This window comes from Scardinius erythrophthalmus, assembly GCF_964197995.2.
Source record: "Scardinius erythrophthalmus genome assembly, contig: HAP1_SCAFFOLD_43, whole genome shotgun sequence".
NCBI lineage: Eukaryota > Metazoa > Chordata > Actinopteri > Cypriniformes > Leuciscidae > Scardinius > Scardinius erythrophthalmus.
The window spans coordinates 69,015-95,351 of record NW_028296545.1 but is presented as its reverse complement, the minus strand read 5'-3'; the positions used below and the strand labels follow the sequence as shown (position 1 = coordinate 95,351).

Genomic DNA, 26,337 nt, shown 5'->3' with positions numbered 1-26,337 from the left:
TTTATGTGCTGCTGAGTGAGTGTTGCAGCGCGATCTCCGCTCTGAGTGTGTGTGTGTGTGTGTGTTCGTAAGTGCGTGCGTCAATGAAAGCAGCGCATGGTGTCTAATGTAAAGAGTAGCCCGAAAGGTCCGACCTATAAATAAAGGTCCTATAAAACCCATGCAGAGCTGCCAAAAGATTTACAGCTTTGCATCGTTCAAACATCGGCCGGAGATCATTTGCGATCAAAGGCCGACGTCGAGGAGACATATTGCCGATGAGCAAACGATCTCTGAGCGACATCGTGCCGATGGAACTTTGTACATCGGGCCAACGTCGGCCCGACGTACGTGTGCTATCTGGGTTAGGGGAACGTTCCCGGAACGTTGCCGAAAGGTTCCCAGAACGTTCCCGAAAGGTTCCCGCAAGGTTCTCGTAACGTTCCCGGAAGGTTAGGGGAACGTTCCCAGAACGTTGCCAAAAGGTTCCCAGAACGTTCCCGGAACGTTCTCCTAACGTCTACACATCCTGATATGCCTGTACACAAATTATAGGTCTACAAACATATTCTACATTGTTTATTGTTCAAACACTTAAGAATCCTATGAATATATTATTACAATAAATTGAATTTACAGAAACTATCATTAATAAGTAAATCAATCAGTTTGTATTCAATAAATAAATCAGCACACAATCCATGTTTTTGTTGATTCATTGTTTAATTATCAACCTAAAATAAGTCATTAAAAACAGCGTTAGCAAAATGTATTCAGGAACAGTAATTTACATTTAATATTTCAAACATGAAAATATTTCAATAAATAAAACTGCACAAACATTTTAATTAAAACTATCTTTTGCAAACTGTAGCCTATAACTTTGGCTAAAAAGTTGAAAAAGTATTTATTTATAGCCTATACAATATACATGAATGTGCCAATCTTCACACCGCTCAAAACATTTAAACTCCCAACACCATCTGCAAATTTAACAAGAAAATAAAAAGACAACGTGTTACATGGACACACAATCCCATGCCAAAATTCAAGCCCTGTAATGGCATTAATATTCATCTGGAGCAAATGAAAAGAGTGAGGTGGGATTGTGTGTCACAAGCTGTAGGAGATATGAGAGCACGAGCGCTGCTGGTATCATGTATTTATTCAGATATTTCAGCATCAATGTGTATAGAAAAATTTATATATTTCAAAACACTACATTGCATTTATTTATATTGCACTATTTATTATTTCAGACTACAAATCAAAAAAGGAATGTTTTATATAGGGGTAAGGATACCCATTAAGCCTCTCTCTCTGAAGTCAAATAAAAAACAGAGAAAATAATATTTAAGTCTAGTGAACTCTGACCTGCGAATTCGCTCTACCTTTTATGTATAAGTCTCACCTCCAATGAAGAATTTGAAAACCTGTAACTGCTGTGTTGTTTATGAGAAAGAAAGTGAAAAAAAGTTTGAAACTGCCATCAATTTTTTTTTTTAATCTCTGTGACTTTACACCTACAAATTCCACTGTCACAGGTGCTCAGTTTTGCTATAATGAAACCCTCACAGAACATGGTAATAATCAGCCATCCATGCAAAAGCAAAGGTCGGTGTAGTTTACAGGTGCATCTGTCCAGGCCAACGTCTGATGCCTTGATGCCTTCCGCTGGAACCTGAAATAAAAAAAATAGTACAGTTCAAAATCTATCATACATACATCTCATCTGGTATCACAAATTATCATTCCAGGTTCACTTTAAGATATGCTCAATATTAGTGCTGCACGATATTGAAAAATTTAGAGTTTATTTAGAGATATCAGCCGTATGGTTTAGTGCATGCGCTAACGGCTCCAGGTTTGTATCTGGTAAATTACCCCACTAATAATGCCCAGAATGGTACCAAACTACTACAGTAGTACAAATAGGTTCTGTACTCATTAAACGAGGCATTGGAAAGTTTGTAAGTACATCAGGAGTTTATTTAAATAACACTTGCCTGACGGCGAATGCTACTGCTGATGTTGACGTCACGTTATGAGTACAGAACCTATTTGTACTACTCATTTTCCCCGACATAGAGCAGACCGGCACACAACAAAAACTGCTGTTCGGATGTTCCCTTTTCTGATATTTTAGCCTTCGTGACATTTTAATTAAAACAGAAGTAAGAATTAAGCAAAAATTAACAGTAAACTCAGAGATCACCTACCGCTGCAGATGTGTACGGAAGTGAAAAGCGGAAATGCTTAGACCTCTTTCCGGTTCAACCGCTGGGCGCTCCGCATAACCCCTATTGGGGGGATTTTGTAGAGGAGTGAACCTGCATAGAAAATTACAATAGATAACAAGCATAGATACAATAGAAGAAAAACACAGTTGAAATAAGCAGTGCATTATGTTTTTCAGTTAAATCTAACTTATCAGGTACAGAAATTGATTTATCAAAATGTAAAATAAGTCTTCAGTGTAAAAATAAAATAACTATAAAATTAATGTATCTTTGCTAAAGCTACAAGTCATTTTCTCTTTTGATGTTTGATCACCATTGGCGACACAAACAGCTGCGGGTACGTTAGGCTGCTGTCCCTTTAAGACGAATGCGCAGAACTAATATAAATGACACGTATCCGTTTTCTTTCTGTTTAAAACACAAGACAAGAGGAAACTCGCCATTTTGACTTCATTTTGCGTGCACGTGTCTGTAAAAAAAAAGTGAAAGAGAACTGAATTCGGCTAAACTCACCTTCTTCATCTACTGACTGTGGATGGCATCAAGGTCTTGTCCTGAAGAATACAGGGCCAAACAATAGGGATTTTATCTCATCTGGTAACAAGAGCAAAGCCATAACTTTAAGAACTCTACTGATATATTTACCCCCTGATATTGCATTGGGGATATCAATTCAAACATTTTTAAAGGCTAAGAGTATGAGCCACAGCTGCCCAAGATATCAAGGGGTTGCAAATTAGTCATGGCTATAAACCTGTATGCATGGCATCTACTTTGTATTTTTTATAAAGCAATGTTCTATGCATTTGTCCCTGTCAAATAAACATTAAATAAATAAATCTGTGAAAAATAAATGCCTAAAGTTGTCGACCCCCTGAACCGCATTTAAAAGTACAAAGAATTTCAGTATTGATCAATAAAAAAAATACATAAATACCTTTGAGTTGGACAGTATGGTGTCAGTCTCATTGGCCAACATAATTCAAAACAGACCTAAAGAAATAAAATAAAATATAGTAATCATCAGGATATCATGTTATCATAATAGTTAAATGAATTATTATAACTATGACCATTATAATATTGTATTAGTCGCCTATTATTTAGCTGATTATTTCGCTTACAGGCTTCTCAAGGACAATCTCACTGAAAAAACTTGGGGTTAATGATTTTAAAATGTGAGACTTATTTCAAAAGCATAAATCTTACAGAACCCAAACCTTTGAACAGCAGTGCACTGCATGTTTTAGGTGGTTTTGCTTACTAGTCATATGGTTCATAGAGATTTTCTTGGACAGGGAGTGCAGCAGGCCATCACAGCATGATGATCTAGGAACATAACATGCTGTTTGTCACAGAGCCAAAAATATTACATGTGATAGGTTTATTACAAGGAACCAAGCTAGAACAGAGGTGAAATGCATAAAAGATAAATATACAAATCTTAAGATAATATATTGTGAAATATATGCATATGGAATTATCATCATGATTAAACAATAACTCACCCCTTGTTGTAGAGTTTTATTTTTTCTCTCGCTATTCTGAAATCACATTTTAGCAATATTGGTTAGTGACGTCACTGATTAAGTTAACAATACAGTGCATTCTTTTAGTTTAGCCTAAATAAATTAGCTTACTTCCCATTGACAAATTACCAGCAAAACTATCAAAAACTGTTATCTACACTAAATATGTGTTTAAAAACCCAAACTTTCATAAATAAGACCTCAACTTAACGTAACTTAGGCCTAACGTTGTCTTTTGAAAACGGTTAGCTAGCGTAGATGCTAACGGACTTTTTCAAAGACATAAAACCAATTTTTTAAATAAATATTTAACAGAAGCGTGTCAATTACACGTAAGAAATGTGTCAGGGGTGTTTGTGTGTATTATTTGTGAGATTTTGTTGTCTAAACTTACCTGAAAGCAGTGAAACCAACAGCGAGAGACGGGAGTTTTGTTGTTTGTCAGTTGTCGATGACGTTTCCATCTGCTCTCGCGCTGCGCACGTGCTCCAGTGTTTGATCACGCGCATGCGCATTAAAACACTTCAAAGTCACACAGCATTTAACATATAGAATTAAAATATATAACATAATTTAAAATATCATTAATAAAAAGTTATTGCGAATAGATCTGAACGTTGTTGGTTATCTTATAACCTTAGGGGACCGTACTGACGACGTTGTCAGTTGAATCTGCCTGTTAATAGTAAGTGATATTAAAAAATAACCTGCAGAGAACGTTCTCAGAACGTTCTCTTTAGGTTATAAAAATAAAACCTAAAACCTACAGGGAACGTTCCGGGAAGGTTCTCTTTAGGTTATAAAAATAAAACCTAAAAATAACCTGCAGGAAACGTTCTGGGAAGGTTCTCTTTAGGTTATAAAAATTAAACCTAAAAATAACCTACAGGGAACGTTCTGGGAAGGTTCTCTTTAGGTTATAAAAATTAAACCTAAAAATAACCTACAGGGAACGTTCCGGGAAGGTTCTCTTTAGGTTATAAAAATTAAACCTAAAAATAACCTGCAGGGAACGTTCTGGGAAGGTTCTCTTTAGGTTATTAAATAACAACCTGCAGGGAACGTTCCCAGAACGTTCTCTTTAGGTTATAAATTTAGACCTAAAAATAACCTACAGGGAACGTTCTGAGAACGTTCCCTTAATGTTATAAACATAGATCCTAAAAATAACCTACAGGGAACGTTCCCAGAACGTTCTTGTTTGGTTCCCAAAAAAATAACCAAATGGGAACCAAACGGGAACGTTAGGGGAACGTTCTGTGTTTGCTGGGATGGTTTTATGTTCACAGGATCACTGCAGTAATGTGACGCTGCATGAATCCAATTGTTCTGTTGTTTATTTGCATTTTGTAAACCAGTTTTTCAAATCTTGGATCGCCGACCCCTTAAAAAATAGGTCGCCAGGAAAATTTAAAGAAAATTCAGTTACATGAATAAAATTAAAAAATCGACATCGAAAGAGTTTGGTTGTGAAGCGCGGCTCTCCACAAAGTTGACCGAAAAGAAACCAAGACGGCAGTGTGTTTGTTTACTTTTTACAAAAGCACAATGTTCTGTTTTATTGTGAGTGTACACACTCCACACACTTTGCAATTTCGAATGATGTCCTGAAGAAATTAAGTATGTTTTTATGTTTCTTCTGTTCGATCGCGCCGGCGCCTTATACGCACACAACGCCATATTCCACTATTGCAAACAATTGTGACATCGTAGCCTGTTCATTATCAAAATAAAATAGTCACCGTAACATATAAAAAATTACACTGCTGTTTATGTAAATGTTTATGATAGTTTGTGTCATTCAGCGTGAGCGCTGCTCCACTGTGGTGTTTCCAAGCATATTTTTGCACACATAAAGAGGATTATTTTTTTCTGTCAATCATTGTAAAGTGAGAGAAGTATAAAGCCTATAATAAATAATAGTTTAGCATCCAACTACATTTTTTTCCCCAAATATTCGTGAGCCCAACGCCGGTTACTTTAAGTTTTGCTTTAAATTATTTTGGTTTGGCTTTTTTTTTTCATTCTTGTTCTGCTTGTAACGCACATGCCGTTATAAGCACGACTTCCCACCTCGTACGTACGAACTTCCCAGGAGGACTTGAACGCACCATGTGAACAGCTTGTTTTCTCTGTCATTAATATATCTGACAAAAGTATGAATAGCAGATGTTGTCCGTTTTGTTGATAGTTTTCAGGGAGCTGTGACAAGATCGAAATTTTAAGGATTTGTTATGGAGTGAGGGGAACTAAAATATAGCCTAGGCTATAGCTATGTGTGTAGTGTTTATAATGTTTGTAGAGTTTATGTTTGTAGGCCTATATGACATTTCGCTTTATTTACCAGTTTTATTTTGAAAATGCAATAAAATGACACTTATGGCTGCCTGTTTTTTTCCTTTTTTTTCTATCTCAAAAACAAACGAAAATATTTCTATTTTGACATTAATGAAAGGTTAATGACTGTCAGGGTCAGGAAAAATAAATAAATCCCTAATATATTTCTCTGTCCAGTGTTAAGGCTCCTTATCAGCTTGTTTTACAAAAAAATCTCTAACACACTCACACACACACACACACACACACACACACACACACACACACACACACACACACACACACACACACACACACACACACACACACACACACACACACACACACATATATCCATCCAGTACTCAACATTTGTTTGAAGTGCATCAAAGTTGTCCTAAGACAAGAACAGGTATTGTTAAAAAATCATGTATCACTTTGATGAAAGGTTTTGATTCACTTAAAATGTTGACTATAATTTTAGAAACTTATTTTTTTTTACATTATTAAAATATTCTGACAGTGTCCTTGTTTTTGTTTTTTTTTCGACATATTCATATCATCACTTGCCGGAGTCCCTGTTGCAAGCTTCATTCCGGTGCTTGACTGCTTACTTTATTAAATGTTTAATTAAATTGTTAAATAAAAAAATCAATGCTTAATTAAATGTTATTGTATAACTTTATAATCTGCAAGAATGATAATAATCTTACTTATTCTTTTTGAACATTGAAACCCAAACTTTTTCTGATTCTCCCTCCCCAGTATAAACCAAATAATTAACCCTTTCACGCATAGTGGTCACTACAGTGGACAGCTATTAAAAAAGCATTTTCTTGAATTTGCATGGGTTTTTATGGCAATGTTGCACATCAGCCTCCTCATTGGACCCTGGTGCATCATCCTATAAATTGCAACCAAGTGGCAAGCCTTTGTGTTTCGATTTTTTTCCCCCCTCCAAACCAAGATGGCCAAGGGTCAGTCAGACATGCCAAGTTGCTCCAGAATATCCACCCATTCCTTCTATCCTAGGAGACTCTTGTAGGTAAAAAAATATTGCAGAATCAAGCAATATCTAATGAGTCATATCACAGTAAAATTTTCCAAGTTTTGATTTTAGATTGAGAGAAAACTGATTAATCACATGTCCACTGTAGTGGACGTCATGCATGCAATGGCTATATTTCAGCTACAATTCATAATTATCATGTGAATATTGTTTTTGAAATTTAAAACTTAACTTAATATGCATTGACTTTTTCTACTGTAAATAAATTTATTTGTATTATTAGAATGTAATTTTCATTGATGTCGAAAAAAGTCATGTGATTACATATAGATATATGATAGAAATGTGCATGTCCATCTTGAACATAATCAGAATTATCCGCTAATAAGGGTAAATCTCCATACTCTGGTGCACTGGAGGGAGCATCTGAGTGGTTTCCACAGTAGTACCTTGACAGACAGTAGAAAATTCTGGTGGAATCACGTCCTCATGTTCTGATATCAAAGATACGCGAAGTGCAACTTGTATGAAGTTGTATGAAGCCTTTACAATATTTTGCATTTATATTTTTTGTATATATTTTATAGTTTTCACATGATTTTATGTAGCTAATTGCATTGATTAGTTTGTTAAATTCACATACTTTATCTGTTTGATTATTTTCTTATATTTAATACAGTATATCTTCAGTTTAAACTAACCGCATGCTGTCCACTCAAGTGGACATCTGAAGATCTCTTTGAAAAATTTGTAAAAAAATAAAATAAAAATCAAGTCTTGTTTTTCATGCCCTAAGAGCAATAAAAACACATAGGAAAAAAATCCTGACTGAGGTTATCATAATTCATGCATGAAACGGTTAAATTAATATCAGAAACATGCAACAAGTTGACTATAATAGCTTAAATGAACAACTACTACTCAAATAGAAAGTTATTAAATTGGAGGAAGCCTTAACAGGAGCAACAGATGTGTAATTTTAAAATGTCCCCTTTTTTCCCTTTTTTTTTCATTAGATGCCTAAGCTGAAGAGTTTTCGAATGCGGCGCAAGCCATTGATCAACAAAAGTAAGGCTGAGGTTTCTAATTCATTTGCTTGTGTGTGTCCGGATGTGTCCGGCATTGTTGCAGCCAATGAGGTAAGATTGCAGTCTGCAGAGGTAAATGTGAAATTTCTAGACGTAACCTCCAGTGTAGCTTCAATTGTCAAGCATAAGATACAACATGTGTGTACCTGGAACAAAACAGTTCTTAAAGACATTCATAGTGAGGGAGCAAAATTGATTAAGGATAGGCCCTTGTGTAAAAAAGTTACTGAGGGATATGAAGATTTTAATTTTCCCCGTTGGATTAGTGGCCAATACACTGTTTTCAATAAAATGTGCAAAGTAGCACTAGAACAAACACTGAATGCAGAAAAGAGCGAGTTGTATGAGAGACTGCAGGAGATTTTGTTGAGTCATGAATCTTGCCTGGTGCACATAAATGGAGACACTTGCGCTATAATGAGATATAACGATTTTTATGTGGTTGTAGACTGTAATGTTCGTAATGCACATGGTCTGGGATCACACATTGGTACATCAGTTGTGGTGTTTAACACAAACTGGCACGATCTGTTTTTGCACATTGATGCACTTATGGTGAGTTTGAATGCACATACGTTCATTATATGTGGAATTAACGTACAGGTTATGACATCAGATATGTCATTATATGTTAACAGTGATGTTGATGGAGAAACTAATACATGCACTGAAAACAACATTAAAGAAAGTCCAGTGTATCCATCAAATGAAAGAGAAAGCATTCATGGATCTTTTCATCAGGGAGACAGCAAGTTAAGGTGGCCAGGGAAACAGTGTATTGCTGTTAGTTTGGCTGCAATGGCAATGCACAGTGTACACAGTGTGTTCTCATGGGAAACCAATGATTTAGATAACGTGGTAACTGATGGTGATACTTTGTATGGCAATTTGCATCAAAGTGGTTCAATTACTGATCCAACAAAGGAAAAGTTGCTGTCCATTCCAGATCTTCCTCAGCACTATGCTTTTAATTCGAATGAGTTTACATTTGAATACAGTGACTTTGTTTCTGGATATGTAGACATGGTTGATGAAGAATTTATTATGTCTGGTGCATGTGTGACATTAGCTGATGGTTTGCAAACAATGTTTGAAAATTACTCTACGTGCTTTTTTACCTTGAATGGTAATACCTGTGCAATTATTAAGCAAAATGGAAAATTTGCTGTGGTTGATTCTCATGCCCTTAGTGGTTCTGGGATGGTTAATGGTGATGGCTTCAGTGTGGTTGTATATCACAAAAACATTGAGCTGTGTCTTGAGGCACATACAAAATTTGGTTGCATGTTTTGGCGGAAACCGAAAGATTTTTGAAATAAGTGGTGTTTGCGTACACCAAGTTATAACCAGTAATAAATGTGCCAGTCAGGCAGAAATCCTAATTACTAAAACTGAACAAAGGAGTTGTGTTGGTAAAAAGAGAAGAATTCAGAGTTCACAGTCATGTCTAGAAGAAGAGAGAGAATGTATCATGAAGAAACAGAAAAAACCTTGTAAAGAAGGCAATGAGGCAATTGAAACAATTTCCAAAAGTAATGCAAATGCAGATGTAGTTTGCTTGAAACATAACTACTACAATGTTTAATTTCAGTCCACTCTCTTACTACAAAAATTAAGTAGTAAACTGCATGTAGAGTTTCAGGTTGAAAATCTAGCTTTGCCATCAGACACTGGACCAATAGGTAGCCCTTGTAAAACAGAAAGCATTGTAGGTGATGGGAATTGTTTCTTCAGGGCAGTGGCAAATGTGGTGTGTGGTACACAAAAAGTTCATAGGGTAGTTAGACTTGCAATTGTAAAACATATGGAATTGCACAGTGTGGAATACAAGAATCAGTTAAGATCTCAGTACTCATCTATGGGAGACTATTTATCATGTTCAAAAATGAAGTATGTAGGATCATGGGCCACTGAGGTGGAAATTCAAGCCACAGCAAACTATTTAGGGGTAGACATTTATACATTTCATAATGGGAAATGGTTAAAGTATAGTTGTATGCATGAAAAGATGTATAACCAAGGCATATATTTACAACACTCCAATGGAAATCATTATGAAGTTGTTGTCTGTGCATGACGATCTGAGAGTCGTTTCTGTTATGAGTTATGTCAAAACAAAAAAGATGATGTTAAAGGATTATGTACAAGACAAAGTGTAAAGTTACAGAGTGAAGTTTATGTAAAGCATGAGACACCAGATTCTATTTGTGAAGATACAAATAAAGATGCCTCTTCTAATAAGAACAGTTATTTTCAAAAATATTATTTATTAAAAAGAGCCAAAAGCAAAATTAAGCTTAACAACCAATTTAAGTATCATAACAACAAAGAGGTTCAGCAACGTGTCAAAACTATGAAAAGGATTAAGTATTATACTAATGTATTATATAATGAGTCACTAAAACAAATAAGTAAACTGAAATATCATGCCAATGCGCAACATAACCATAAAGTCAAGGAGTACAGCAGGGTGAAATATCGTACCGATGCACAACTCAACCATAAAGTCAAGGAGTGCAGCAGGGTGAAATATCGTACCGATGCACAACACAACCATAAAGTCAAGGAGTACAGCAGGGTGAAATATCGTACCGATGCACAACATATCCATAAAGTCAAGGAGTACAGCAGGGTGAAATATCGTACCGATGCACAACATAACCATAAAGTCAAGGAGTACAGCAGGGTGAAATATCGTACCGATGCACAACTCAACCATAAAGTCAAGGAGTACAGCAGGGTGAAATATCGTACCGATGCACAACATAACCATAAAGTCAAGGAGTACAGCAGAGAAAAATATCTTAATGATGAGAAACACAAAAATAAAGTGAAAAAGTATAGCAGGATGAAATACTGTAATGATGAAAAACACAGAAATACAGTAAAGAAAATAAGTAAGTTAAAGTATTCAAATGATCCCTTGCATAAAGAAAATGTTAAAAGATTAAATAAGGTGAAGAAAGAGCAGCTAAAACAAAACATTTATTTGTTTACATGTTGTAAAACAACAACATTTGTTTGATTTTGTCAAAAACAACTTTGCACAAAAGGTTAATTCAGGCCTAGATTTTGTTTGTTGTGTTTGTCACAGATTGTTATTTAGGCAGCAAGTGTTATGTTGTGAAAAAGATCATTACAATAAAAATTCAAACGTGGCGTCAGTAGCTAACAAATGTATTACAGATGTTTTTTTGCACAAGTGCAACAATGAATGTTCTGCCTTGTGAATTAAAGTCAAGTAAAGGTCAGCTTTGGATTTGCTTTACCTGTCATTTTAAATTGAAAAAAGGTGAAATGCCAGCAGAGAGTTCTGTTAACAAACTGGACTTGCAACAAATACCAGAAGAACTCCGTTGCCTTAATAACTTAGAGCAACATTTGATTTCATTGCATATTCCATTTATGAAAATGTTGGCTTTACCAAAAGGTGGTCAAAATGGAGTTCATGGTCCTGTCACTTGTGTGCCAGCTAATGTTAAAAACACAACAAATGTCTTGCCTAGAACAGAAGCTGAAGGGTCTTTCGTATGTGTGAAGTTAAAGCGCAAATTAACTTATAAAGGTCATTATAAGTATCAGTATGTAGATACAAATAAGATTAGACAGGCTTTATGTTACTTAAAACAATGCAACAAATTTTATTCAGATATAGTTTTTAATGATGATTGGTTTAATGAGTTTACTAGGCAAGAAAATGAAGATGATAAAAATGACATTGAAGAAAATGAAGCAGAAAATGTACAAGTTGATGAGGAGTTACATGATAGGCAACAGCACTGTGTGTTTATGGACACGTGTTTACAGCCTGTAGATATAGGGCAAGAAGTTCTTGATCAGTACTTTGATGGGATCTTGAGTGTTGCTCCTGCTGAAGGGAATAATCCAGTGAAAATGCTTGCAGATGAAACAAACGAGGCAAAATGTTTTCCTGTTTTATTTCCAGATGGTAGTTCAATTTATAGCGACAAAAGGGCACAGAGATTAACATTGTCACGCTATTTTAATAATAGAATTTTGCATGCAGATGGAAGATTTGCACAAAATGTTGAATACATTTTTTATGCACAGTATTTGTCTGAAGTTGAAAAGGTAGCTAGTGTATCTATTGCTCTAAGGAAATGACATGGCTGTAGTAAATCCATACCAAGTGACATGTTTAAAGACACAGAGTCCTTGAGGCAAGTACTTAATTTTGATGAAGGGTACAGGTTTTTGAAGCCCATCCGGGGCACTCCATCATTCTGGCAAGGTGTGCAAAAAGATTTGTTTGCTATGGTCAGACAGTTGGGCATTCCCACTTGGTTTTGCTCATTTTCATCTGCTGACATGAGATGGACAAATTTGATGTCAAGTATTTTAAAAAATGAAGGAAGACAGGAAACTTTAGATCAGCTAGAATGGGCTGACAAATGTGAGCTGTTGCGTCGTAATTCTGTTACTGCAGCTCACATATTTGATTTTAGGTGGCATTGTTTTTTAAAAGAGGTGCTCATGTCACCTGTTCACCCCATAGGAGAAATTGTAGATTATTTTTATAGGGTTGAATTTCAACAACGTGGTTCTCCCCATGTTCATTGTTTGTTTTGGATCAAAAATGCTCCACAAAAATAGATAAAAATTCTGATGAAGAGGTAATTGATTTTATAGATAAATACGTTACTTGTGAAGTGCCCATTGAAGATGAGAACTTACACAGTATTGTCACATCTGTGCAATGTCACAGTAAACATCATTCTAAAACATGCAAAAAGAAAAACACAGTCTGTCGTTTTAACTTTCCTAAGCCACCATCAATGCAGACGTTCATATGTCGAAGAAAGGTAGATGTGTCTGAGGTAGACGTGCCCAATAATGGTGATTGTACAAATAGTTGTCAAGATAGAACTAAAAGTGGAACTGTAAATGATAACGTCAATGTTAGGGGTGTGAACCGAAAGTGGTATCACGGTTCGGTTCGATTACGATTATCATGTCATCGATTCAGTTCAATTCGATATCACGATGCATCGGGATGCACCGCATCCTCAATTTAAAATTTTACTTCAAAAGTGATGTGTGCGCGCATGTGTGTGCGTGTGCTCGCCTGTTCGGGAAGTCGCAGTGACAGAAACAGTGACATTCCAGTTCAAGTTTCAAGGGAGTAAAGCTTTTTTTACAGTCTATGGAGTAAAGCTTGTTTATGCCATTAAGAAAAGGAAATCTTTCAAATAAATATTGTTTTAAAGAAATGTTCATTTAAAAGCAGCGCTCATTAATCAGTGTATGTTACCATTAAAGATGCGCGCATCAACCGTCGCCGAATCCGCTGTTGAAGGTGACGATCATCCATTTATAATCACGCGTAACACAGAATAATTTTAATTTGACCATCGGGTGCGTATAGGCTACTTAAATAAGAGAAAATTATTGGGCGGGTGGATGATTTGTTTTTGGCTGCGGATTCGGGTGACGTTGGGGCTCATCCGCTTACTCTAAAGCAGTCAGACTCTGCCAGGCGTTAACAGCTCGGGGTGAAAACGGCTAACGTGGTTTATCAAGTTAGTGGTATTACCTCCTGCATATTCTATTTGTGCGTGACATGAGTGCACACAGCGCGTGTCTTCTGCAGGTCGTGCTTACCAGGTTGTTCATAAAAGCCGAAATGTGCCCAGATGTCGGCTTTAAAGTAGTTGGAGCATTTTTTATTTTCTCGCACTCGCGTCTCGCCTCCATCTGCCATTGTATGCTACCGCGACAAAGCACGTACGCAACAAATGACGTCAGAAAAGCGTCAGTACATTATAATCGGTTATGGTCTATTACTGAACCGAAACCGAATCGTCCTCGTCTGCATCGCGATGCATCGTAGAAACTAGTGTTGCACGGTGTACCGATACTTCAAAAGTATCGCGATACTCGGAAATGAAAAACGTCACGATACCTAAATTTATCAGTATCGATACTTAAAAAAAAAAAAAAAAAAAAAACGCCTCCCTACGGACGTCTGTGTTTTTTTCCTGACGCACGCAGCAAAGAACCTGCCGCTGTCAGTGTCATGTGACAAAACACTACAGCGAAATGGCTGCATGTGCGAAGTGGTCCACGACTCGTAGAAAAAGATGACGCGAGGTGACATATGGAAGCACGTTGCCTACCTTGTTCTGTTGCACGGTGCACCGATACTTCAAAAGTAAATCGGAAATCAAAAACGTCACGATTCCTTAATTTATTAGTAGCGATACTTCTAAGAATGACCGCGTTCCAGATTTGTAAGGCCGGCGACACACTGGCTGCGTGTCGTGTCCGTTTTTATTTCAGCTCCCATGTTAACTGCCTGTGACACACGAGTCTGGGCGCAGCTCGAGACGCGCGGAAAACGCGTGCATGCTATAAATAGAACCGACGCCTATTCCTCACGCGTCACGCAAGCGTGTTGGAAGCGTTCCCAGGCAAAATAGAATAGGAAAAGATGTTTCTGTCATTTTGACACGAATACATGTTAATAAATGACATTTTGATGTTTGAAAGTTTTGACATAAATACAATATAAATGTAATTTAAAAAAAATATGATCGGTTTTCAAATATTGCACCTCTCAATACAGAACGAATTATTCTGTAGCCTACACTGCCGACGTTGTCTTTGCTGCTATATATTTATGTTTAACACGAAGTATAGGCGTTCCACAACTCTCTCCCCACATGTCAAATATATCACCAATGAGGCTTATCATATGTTACCAATATTAAACATTGTTTAATATAATCGCTGTTCATATTTTTATTCTAAGTTCAGAATCAAGATAAAGCTCTTATGTTTCTTATGATAAATGAGATAATACTGCTAAATGTATAAAAAAATTACCTTGAATGTCATTGTTCTAATTTATTTTTTATATTTTGATATTTCATATTTTGTTCAAATGTTTAATATATCTGCTGTTCATATGTTCATTTATTAGTGTGTTATATGATTAGAATGTTGTCCCGGTTTTAAAATAAAGCACAGCAATGATATTTGAGAGTGTTTCTCCCTTTTCAGGAAAAGTATCGAAAAAGTATCGAAATCGCAATACTTGACTTGGTATCGGTATCGAAACAATAATTTTGGTATCGTGACAACACTAGTAGAAACGATTAATTTTGACACCCCTAGTCAATGTAGAATATGCTCGTGGCATAATGACGGCAGTTAAGACAGTTGTTTTAGAAGAGAAGATAGATTCTGTACAAAGTTTGTTTGATAGTGTTGGAATAGATCAGAAATTGTTTGAGATGGCATATAAGTGCATAAATAATACTACACACATTGTCTTGAAACGACAATTAAATGAAGTGTGGGTTAATCAGTATAATAAGTTTGGCCTTCAGTGTTGGAATGCTAATATGGACATTCAATATGTAACAGATGCTTATGCTTGCATTGTTTATACCATTTCCTACATTTCAAAATCTGAAAGGGAAATGGGTTTGTTGTTAGCTAATGCCCAACGAGAATCAACAACTCAGGGTAATGTGGATGCAAAACAAGCTTTAAAAAAATTAGGGACCGTGTATTTACACAATCGAGAAGTTAGTGCACAGGAAGCTGTTTATAGATTAACCAATATGCACTTAAAAGAGTGTTCAAGGAAGGTTCAGTTTATTCCTACAGGTGACGATACTGTTCGTATGAGTTTGCCACTTAGTATTATACAAAACAAGTTGAACTCTAAAAATCTGAAAAGTGAAGAGATGTGGATGACAAGTTTTGTTGATCGTTACAAGAATAGACCAAATCAGCCTTTTTTTAATGATATCTGCTTAGCCACATTTGCGTCAGAGTACCGAATTGCATACAAAAGTGAACCTACTTCCAATAAAATTATGTTACAAAACAATTTGGGTTTCATTGTGAAAAGAACACGCACTCAACCTGCTATAGTCCGTTTTGCACGATTCTCAGTGACAAAAAGTCCAGAAAAATTTTATCAAAGTTTATTACAACTTTTTCTTCCATACCATACAGATAGACAACTTAAACCAGAAGGATATAATAATTATGAACATTTTTATAGGGAAGGTGAGGTTTCTTTTAGCGATGGATCAGCACAATTAGTACAAAATGTCGTAAATACAAACAGAGCATTTTTTGAAAAGGATGCAGATGTGATGGACACTGCACAAAATACTGTTAATAATGAGGGCATTTTAGAAAATGCATGGTGTGCACTTTGTCCTGAACAGCAACTACAACGTTTTGAGTGTGAACAGCTTAGACAGGAGACAGATCAGGAAGTAGAGGGACATGAGATCATTCCAGATTTAGCATGTAACAATCAGCAAATTGCTCAGATAGAAAAAAGAGATAATTGTCTCAGTCATGTAGATGGGTTGAGTTTAATTCGCTCTTTAAACAAAACCCAAATGGCTGTTTTCTATAAAATTAGACAGTGGTGTTTGAATAAAATCAGAGGAGAAAACCCAGAACCATTTCATGTTTTTATTACTGGTGGAGCAGGCACAGGAAAAAGTCATTTAATTAAAGCCATACAATATGAAGCAACAAGATTATTGTCTCAAACAGCTCTGCAACCAGATGACATTACTGTTCTTTTAACTGCTCCTACGGGAATTGCCGCATACCAATTAAAAACTTCCACAATTCATACAACCTTTTGTATTAGCACAAATGTGAAGTTGCCGTACACCCCTTTGAGCGAAAACAAGCTAAATTCTTTACGCGCAAAATTCCACGGCCTTCAAATATTAATTATAGATGAAATATCAATGGTAGACCATAAACTGCTAACATATATTCATGGAAGATTGAGACAAATTAAGCAAACTGGAGATTTTTCTATTTTTGGTAAAATTGCCGTCATAGCTGTTGGCGATTTCTTCCAATTAGCTCCTGTGAAGGGTAAACCGCTCTTTGTGGATGAACCAGGAATCGATTTATGGATAAATTACTTTGGTGTTGTAGAGTTGACACAGGTTGTTAGACAACAGGACAGCACTTTTGCTGAATTATTAAATCGATTAAGAAAGCGAAGCAAGAAATCTCCACTAAAAAAAGAAGATTTGGAAATATTAGCAAGTTGTGAGAATGATGAGAATAACGACTCTTTACATATTTTTTCTACTAATGATGAAGTTCATGAGCAAAACCTAGAGCAATTAATTAAAATCTGCGAAGATGTTGAAACTATAGAGGCTGAAGATTTTGCACGTAGCAAGCAGTCTGGTAAATTAGAATTACTTGTTGGACATCATGTAAAAGTTTATAATTCAAGCTTGGCAGCAAAGTTGCTTTTAGGCATAAATGCACGTGTCATGTTAATTAAAAATCTTGATGTCAATGATGGACTAGTTAATGGTGTTTGTGGTACAGTTACACACATTGAACGTTCAGATAAAAATAAATTACCTGAAACTATTTACGTTTGTTTTGATGATAGTAACGTGGGGATAAAAAGCCGTATGCAGTGTTTGTCTGAGCCATCAAGAATTTTTCAATCCACACCAATATATGTAGAAGAAGAAACAGTTTGTACGAAAGGTGGACTTCGTCGGCAGTTTCCGTTAAAATTAGCTTGGGCATGCACAGTACATAAAGTTCAGGGTTTAACTGTCGATAGTGCAGTAGTTAGTTTAAAAAGAGTTTTTGCTGCTGGGCAGGCTTATGTAGCATTAAGTCAGGTAAGAACTTTGTCTGGTTTGACAATAAAAGACTTCAAAGAAAAAAGTATTTATTGTAATGACAAAGTCTTCGAGGCAATTACTGAAATGTCTTCTTTTATGACACACGATGATTTAAATTATACAATGCCAAATAGCTCTTTTTCTGTGTTTTTATTAAATGTACAGAGTTTGCAATGCCATAAACAGGATTTGATGGTTTGTGTTCAACAATTGCAACCCATGTGTATTGGTTTAACTGAAACATGGTTGCCTGCTTTTTATCAATCAAACAATGTACACTTAGACAATTATAACTTTCTTAATCTTTCTCGATCAGCCGCATACACAAACGATAGTCCTCTTTTCAGTGATTTGAAAGCTCAACAACAGGGTGGTGTCGGCTTATATACAGCATGTGGTGTGGAAAACACTACTATAACATTCCCAAATCTTAACTTAGAGTGCATCCTGACACACTTCACAGAAATTGACATTTTACTTGGAATAGTGTATAGACCACAAACATATCCTTTATCCATTTTCAAACAAAATTTAGGTAAATTGATTAATTACATGACTTCAGTATGCAATAAAATTGTACTTATAGGAGACTTTAATAATGATGCATTGACATCAAAATCCCTGTGCTCTTTCATGTCAGATCATGGTTTTGATCAACTTGTTAAAAAGCCAACAACTGAAAAGGGAACCTTAATAGACCATGTGTACGTGAAAAACATTAACAACTTTTCTGTGCACACAAACGTTGTGCCAGTTTACTTTAGCACACATGAGGGAGTTTTGTGTTCATTTCAAAACTTACATGTTTAAATGTGTTGGACAACTTGTTGGACAACTAGCCTATAGCTTATGGATGATATGTTACTTTTACACAGATCCATCAGCGATAAAGCCTTGATTTGGTAGATTTGATTATGTACAGATCTGATTACATGGTAAAGGAGACAGGGACCCCAAGACAAAGCTTAGGCTAGCTCTATCTTTTGGATCCTTGTTAAACCACAGTGTTTAGCAATTCTATTCTGTGCTTAACTGATAAAAACCACCCAGTATTAGATTTACACAAACACACAGTTCTGATCTGTTTTATTAATGTGCGTAATTAATTACAGTCTTTTGGTATTTTATTTCTATGTGCAATACAGAGTGATACTAAACGCTGGGTGAGTGTGCTGAAAAAAACACCCAGTATTACAAACGCACAGTTCTGATCTGTGTTTTATGAGCATAATTAATTGCAGTGTTTTGGTATTTTATTCCTGTGCAATACAGAGTGTGCTACTATACGCTGGGTGAGTGTGCTGAAAAAAACACCCAGTATAAGATTTACACAAACACACAGTTCTGATCTGTGCTTTATTAATGTGCGTAATTAATTGCAGTGTTTTGGTATTTTATTCCTATGTGCAATACAGAGTGTGATACTAAACGCTGGGTGAGTGTGCTGAAAAAACCACCCAGTATTAGATTTACACAAACACACAGTTCTGATCTGTGTTTTATTAATGTGCGTAATTAATTGCAGTGTTTTTGGTATTTTATGTGCAATACAGAGTGTGATACTAAACGCTGGGTGAGTGTGCTGAAAAAACCACCCAGTATTAGATTTACACAAACACACAGTTCTGATCTGTGTTTTATTAATGTGCATAATTAAATGCAGTGTTTTGGTATTTTATTCCTATGTGCAATACAGAGTGTGATACTATACGCTGGGTGAGTGTGCTGAAGAAAATACCCAGTATTACAAACACACAGTTCTGGGGCCTCATTTATAAAACTTTGCGTAGGATTTGCGTCAGAAGTGGCGTACGGATGAAACATAGGACGTGCGTACGCACAGAAATATTCGGATTTATAAAACCGTGCGCACGCACATCCTACGCAGTTTTCCCTTAATAAATCACAATCAATTCTAAATGTAGCACAGCTTTTGCGGCTTCATGTCACGCCCATAGTTGCCCATAAATAGACCGTGAAACGCCCACAAGTTAATATTCATCGATTGCGAAATCATGGCAAACACAGAGGAAAACCAAGGAACATAACTTCACTCACGCGCAAGCGTTAAGCGCATGATCAGCCATTGTGCGTTATCTTTTTTTACAGTCTATGGTCATTACACATTGTGATGGCATCATGACATTTTATTACCATCCATTTGATTGCATCTGACAAGCTACAGATGTGTTATGAGGATGAATTGCATAACATGCTAATATTATTGCAGAACATATATGTGACCCGATCTGGCGAAATGAGTCGGAAGTCGCAACGTTCCATTTTAAGATATGGGCCGATTATGTGGAAAAACAATGAAAATAATAGATTTAAAAAAAAAATTTTTTTTTTGCTAAATCTCAAAGAACAGACATTCAAAAATAATCTCCTAAAGTTTCGTAGTCCAGATAATTGAGTAAAGGTATTTAAATGACTATTAAAGTTTACAAAGTTTTACTAAATTCGCTCGAAATGCTTTTCTCAAATCCTCTCGTCACCTCTGAGCATTTCCCGGGAATCCCCTCAAACTGTCTCTGCTCTCCAAATATGGTGTTTCACGTTGTATAGGACCAATCAAAAAGCTTAAAAATGTACACAAACGCTGATCATTTGTCAATGGGAAGCCCCGTTTCGACTGACCGGCACGCGATTGGTCCAGCCATTCTCCTGTCAGACTCGCAGCGCTCTGTGTAAACAAGCTAGCAGATCTCCTCAGAAAGATTAAATATTATTAATTTGAGAAATATCGCTGTCAAAAGAGAGCAAAGTCGCCAAAAAGTCGCCAAAAGCGTTGAACTCACTGGAGGCTTCTAACCTAAGCTCTGCTGCTGGTCATCAAGAGTGGCTAAGGCGTGATTGTTTTGGATCTGGAGACATGTCATCCTCTGATGACAGCGACAGCGAAAGTGACAGCCCTGTGGTATTTATCGTGTATGGATGTGAGTGAGTGCAATTATTCTGTGAGTGTATTTATTTGCAAGGAGAATCCATTACAATGTGTTTGATTTATTTTAACCCAATATTTAACTGTTGGTATCTCCGTTATGAATATGTTACACTTATTGTCAACTAGCCTACACAAAGATATGATTGCATAGGCTAACATTATTTTTTCTCTGTTTCCTTGTCTCTCTGCCTCTCTCACTCTCTCTCTCTCTCTCTCTCTCTCTCTCTCTCTCTCTCTCTCTCTCTCTCTCTCTCTCTCTCACACACACACACACACACACACACACACACACACACACACACACACACACACACACACACACACCCTCTCTCAAGGAAAACTGTAGCACCTATGTTCGATCTTTCTGATTTTAGTAAATGTTTGTAAAGTGCCTTTGAAATTATGTATTCAAATAAAAACTTTAAAATAATTTGAGCTTCAGCATGGCATAATAGCATATATTAATGTCTTTGGTCAAATTAAGCTGTACAATAAATAGTTCATCCCTTTAAATGCAATGGATTTTGAAAGATATCAACAAAAAACGGGCAAAAAACTTTAAAAGCGATTTTCTCAGGTTTCCAGTTGGAAAAAGAGGGCAGACGACCATATTTCAAATGTATATATCTTTACAACCATTCAAGGTATGACTTTGACTAGGATATCATTTGAAAGCTTATGGTCTCCTCTTTCCATTAATACCAAAATCTCAATTTTGAAATTTGGGTCACTGTGACTCATTTTGCTGGATCAGGTCACATGTTAATTTGCATTTCTGTTGTAATCTTCATTTGATTTTGTTTGTTTTACACTGCAGATTGATCAAACGGGTGTTTGTGTAGGCTGTTAATTGTAAGACTTGATTTGTGAAGTCTTCATGTTATTTATAAGAGGCAGTAGGCCTATTGCCATTTCTTTTACACAACGATCTAGCCTACAGTTTCACACACTTTCACGTGTTTCTTCCATCTGCCGACGGTGTCGCCATTTCTCATTTCACCCGTTTTTGTGCGTACGCCTGGGTCAGAGCTTGCGTGAAGGACCGCATATTTTCCTGTCAAGTTTGCTTTTTATAAATACCAGTTATTGCGTAGAGAGTGGCGTACGCCTTCTTTTGTGCGTACGCAACGTTTATAAATGAGGCCCCTGATCTGTGTTTTATGTGCGTAATTAATTGCAGTGTTTTGGTATTTTATTCATATGTGCAATACAGAGTATGATACTAAACGCTGGGTGAGTGTGCTGAAAAAAACAGCCAGTATTAGATTTACACAAACACACTGTTCTGATCTGTCTTTTATTAATATGCGTAATTAATTACAGTGTTTTGGTATTTTATTCCTATGTGCAATACAGAGTGATACTAAATGCTGGGGGAGTGTGCTGAAAAAAACACCCAGTATTAGATTTACACAAACACACAGTTCTGATCTGTGTTTTATTAATGTGCGTAATTAAATGCAGTGTTTTGGTATTTTATTCCTATGTGCAATTCAGAGTGTGATACTATACGCTGGGTGAGTGTGCTGAAAAAAACACCCAGTATTACATACGCACAGTTCTGATCTGTGTTTTATGTGCGTAATTAATTGCAGTGTTTTGGTATTTTATGTGCAATACAGAGTGTGATACTAAACGCTGGGTGAGTGTGCTGAAAAAACCACCCAGTATTAGATTTACACAAACACACAGTTCTGATCTGTGTTTTATTAATGTGCGTAATTAATTACAGTGTTTTGGTATTTTATTCCTATGTGCAATACTGAGTGTGCTACTATACGCTGGGTGAGTGTGCTGAAAAAACCACCCAGTATAAGATTTACACAAACACACAGTTCTGATCTGTGTTTTATTAATGTGCGTAATTAATTGCAGTGTTTTGGTATTTTATTCCTATGTGCAATACAGAGTGTGATACTAAACGCTGGGTGAGTGTGCTGAAAAAACCACCCAGTATAAGATTTACACAAACACACAGTTCTGATCTGTGTTTTATTAATGTGCGTAATTAATTACAGTGTTTTGGTATTTTATTCCTATGTGCAATACTGAGTGTGCTACTATATGCTGGGTGAGTGTGCTGAAAAAACCACCCAGTATAAGATTTACACAAACACACAGTTCTGATCTGTGTTTTATTAATGTGCGTAATTAATTGCAGTGTTTTGGTACTTTATTCCGGGTTATATGTTATTAAACCTTTATTCCTAATATGCTCTTTTTAATTTACTTTACTTTAGCTTTAAAGCTTTTACATGTACATATTAATTAAATCCTTCAAAAAAATATCTAAACAAATATTGATTTTCTACAAACATATCAAATTATTTTTAAACAAATTTGTTACTTTTTTTATTAACACATATTTTAACAAAAAGGTTTTGTTTTTCTTGTATTGCAACAGCCAGTGTATAACACAACAATACCTACAGTTCTACTTTGTGTACATTTCATAAAATCGACCAATTTCAAAACATGTCGACACCCATAGTATAGCTATTATACTTACTGAAAAAAAATAGTACAAATCAAATACATTTACATACAAATTAACAAATTACAAATTACATACAAATTAACTGTTTATGAATATTCTGTATACAAAAATGATTACAAACATTACATAACTGTTATTGCAATATTTGGATTTCAAAGTGTCATCCTATTTATTTAATTTTAAATTGTCATTTAATGCCTCTAAAATTCACATAAAAGACATGCCATACTTAATGTTTACCTTAATCTCAAGCTAATGTACCTATTAAAACATACTTACACTATGCTGTTGCTAATACAAGTTTTTGCTTTTCCTTGTAGTCAAAACAATAACAATAACAAAAAGCAAAAATACACTGGTAATGGTACTCCAGGTTAACCACTTGGGTGGGGTTCGATTCCCTGCAGTGTACTTGCTTGTTATTAACTACTACAAAATACATAAATACGTTTACTTTATTACTTTATTAATTTACTTGACACACAAAAAAAATTAGATCTATCTATCTATCTATCTATCTATCTATCCTAAATAAATGTCATTTTTTATATATATATACAGTGAGGAAAATAAGTATTTGAACACCCTGCTATTTTGCAAGTTCTCCCACTTAGAAATCATGGAGGGGTCTGAAATTGTCATCGTAGGTGCATGTCCACTGTGAGAGACATAATCTAAAAAAAAATATTTATTTGTATGATACAGCTGCAAATAAGTATTTGAACACCTGAGAAAATCGATGTTAATATTTGGTACAGTAGCCTTTGTTTGCAATTACAGAGGTCAAACGTTTCCTGTAGTTTTTCACCAGGTTTGCACACACTGCAGGAGGGATTTTGGCCCACTCCTCCACACAGATCTTCTCTAGATCAGTCAGGTTTCTGGGCTGTCGCTGAGAAACACTTAGTTTGAGCTCCCTCCAAATATTCTCTATTGGGTTTAGGTCTGGAGACTGGCTAGGCCACGCCAGAACCTTGATATGCTTCTTACAGAGCCACTCCTTGGTTATCCTGGCTGTGTGCTTCGGGTCATTGTCATGTTGGAAGACCCAGCCTCGAACCATCTTCAATGCTCTAACTGAGGGAAGGAGGTTGTTCCCCAAAATCTCGCAAATCAATGGCCCCGGTTATCCTCTCCTTAATACAGTGCAGTCGCCCTGTCCCATGTGCAGAAAAACACCCCCAAAGCATGATGCTACCACCCCCATGCTTCACAGTAGGGATGGTGTTCTTGGGATGGTACTCATCATTCTTCTTCCTCTAAACACTTTTAGTGGAATTATGACCAAAAAGTTCTATTTTGGTCTCATATGACCACATGACTTTCTCCCATGACTCCTCTGGATCATCCAAATGGTCATTGGCAAACTTAAGACGGGCCTTGACATGTGCTGGTTTAAGCAGGGGAACCTTCCGTGCCATGCATGATTTCAAACCATGATGTCTTAGTGTATTACCAACAGTAACCTTGGAAACGGTGGTCCCAGCTCTTTTCAGGTCATTGACCAGCTCCTCCCGTGTAGTTCTGGGCTGATTTCTCACCTTTCTTAGGATCATTGAGACCCCACGAGGTGAGATCTTGCATGGAGCCCCAGTCCGAGGGAGATTGACAGTCATGTTTAGCTTCTTCCATTTTCTAATGATTGCTCCAACAGTGGACCTTTTTTCACCAAGCTGCTTGGCAATTTCCCTGTAGCCCTTTCCAGCCTTGTGGAGGTGTACAATTTTGTCTCTAGTGTCTTTGGACAGCTCTTTGGTCTTGGCCATGTTAGTAGTTGGATTCTTACTGATTGTATGGGGTGGACAGGTGTCTTTATGCAGCTAATTTAGGATAATAAATGGAGTGGAGGAGGACATTTTAAAGGCAGACTAACAGGTCTTTGAGGGTCAGAATTCTAGCTGATAGACAGGTGTTCAAATACTTATTTGCAGCTGTATCATACAAATAAATAGGTAAAAAATCATATATTGTGATTTCTGGATTTTTTTTTTTAGATTCTGTCTCTCACAGTGGACATGCACCTACGATGACAATTTCAGATCCCTCCATGATTTCCAAGTGGGAGAACTTGCAAAATAGCAGGGTGTTCAAATACTTATTTTCCTCACTGTATATATATATATAGAGAGAGAGAGAGAGAGAGAGAGCTGCGAGCAGCGATGAAGGGCCAAAGCCGGCGGCACCGCCATCGGTAACTAAAGGCACCGGGGTGGTGGTGCCACCGGCTTGGTCCCGTAATCGCTGCTCGCAGCTATATTTTGTTATTATTTTTTTTTTTTCTACTTCTCGGGCACTTTTGGGGCCCTTAACATGCTCGAAAACTCTTGAAACTTTGCACACAGGTCAGAACCCGCGGCCATCAGGGCCGGGCTTAAGCTGGTACCCGGGCGTGGCAGGGGGGCTCGACAGCGCCCCCTGGAATGGGGTCCGAAATCTTGGTCCATATATCAAACACGCTTGCATGTAATAATATGAAACTCAGTACACATATCGATCTCATCGGGCCGAACAACTTTCGTGCTCTAAGTTTTACAAAAGCCCAACAGGAAGTCGGTTATTATACGTTGTTTGGAAAACGCATGCAATGGAATGTGAAATACTCCTCCTAGGGAATTCATCCAATCACCTCCAAACTCGGTCAGCATGAAGTCAAGACATTGAGGATGAAAAATTGCCAGGGGATTTTTGATATCTCGAACGGTTTGGCCGTGGCGAGGAAACGAATTTATGGCGAATAGTGGAAACAGGAAGTGTGTTATAACTTCTGCATACATTAACTGATCTTGATGAAACTCAACAGATACATCACACTTATTAGCCAGTAGACATGTGAAAAGTTTCAGAAACGGGCGTGGCAGGGGGGCTCAACAGCGCCCCCTTGAACGGGGTCTGAAAACTTGGTCCATATATCAAACACGCTTGCATGAATTAATATGAAATTCGGTACACATACAGATCTCATCGGGCCAAACAACTTTCCCTCAGTCAAGTTTTACGCCAGCCCAACAGGAAGTCGGCTATTATGGGTTGTTTGGAGAACGCTTGCTGTGGAATTTGAAACACTCCT

The 26,337-nt window shown here is 36.7% G+C and overlaps 1 long non-coding RNA gene across 3 annotated transcripts; it reads right to left on the bottom strand.

The window, feature by feature from the left end:
* Nucleotides 1-1,521: 1,521 nt before the first annotated feature.
* On the bottom strand, nucleotides 1,522-3,736 carry LOC308686210. Of its 3 annotated transcripts, none has more exons than XR_014029538.1 (5): nucleotides 3,484-3,736; nucleotides 3,157-3,212; nucleotides 2,733-2,813; nucleotides 2,199-2,309; nucleotides 1,522-1,660 (listed from the first exon to the last, which is right to left on the bottom strand). It is a non-coding gene; the product is annotated as an uncharacterized lncRNA (long non-coding RNA). The 3 variants fall into 3 exon arrangements; XR_014029539.1 differs by having other exon boundaries at nucleotides 2,733-2,773; XR_014029540.1 differs by lacking the exon at nucleotides 3,484-3,736 and having other exon boundaries at nucleotides 2,733-2,773; nucleotides 3,157-3,337.
* Between the last annotated feature and the right edge of the window lie 22,601 nt (nucleotides 3,737-26,337).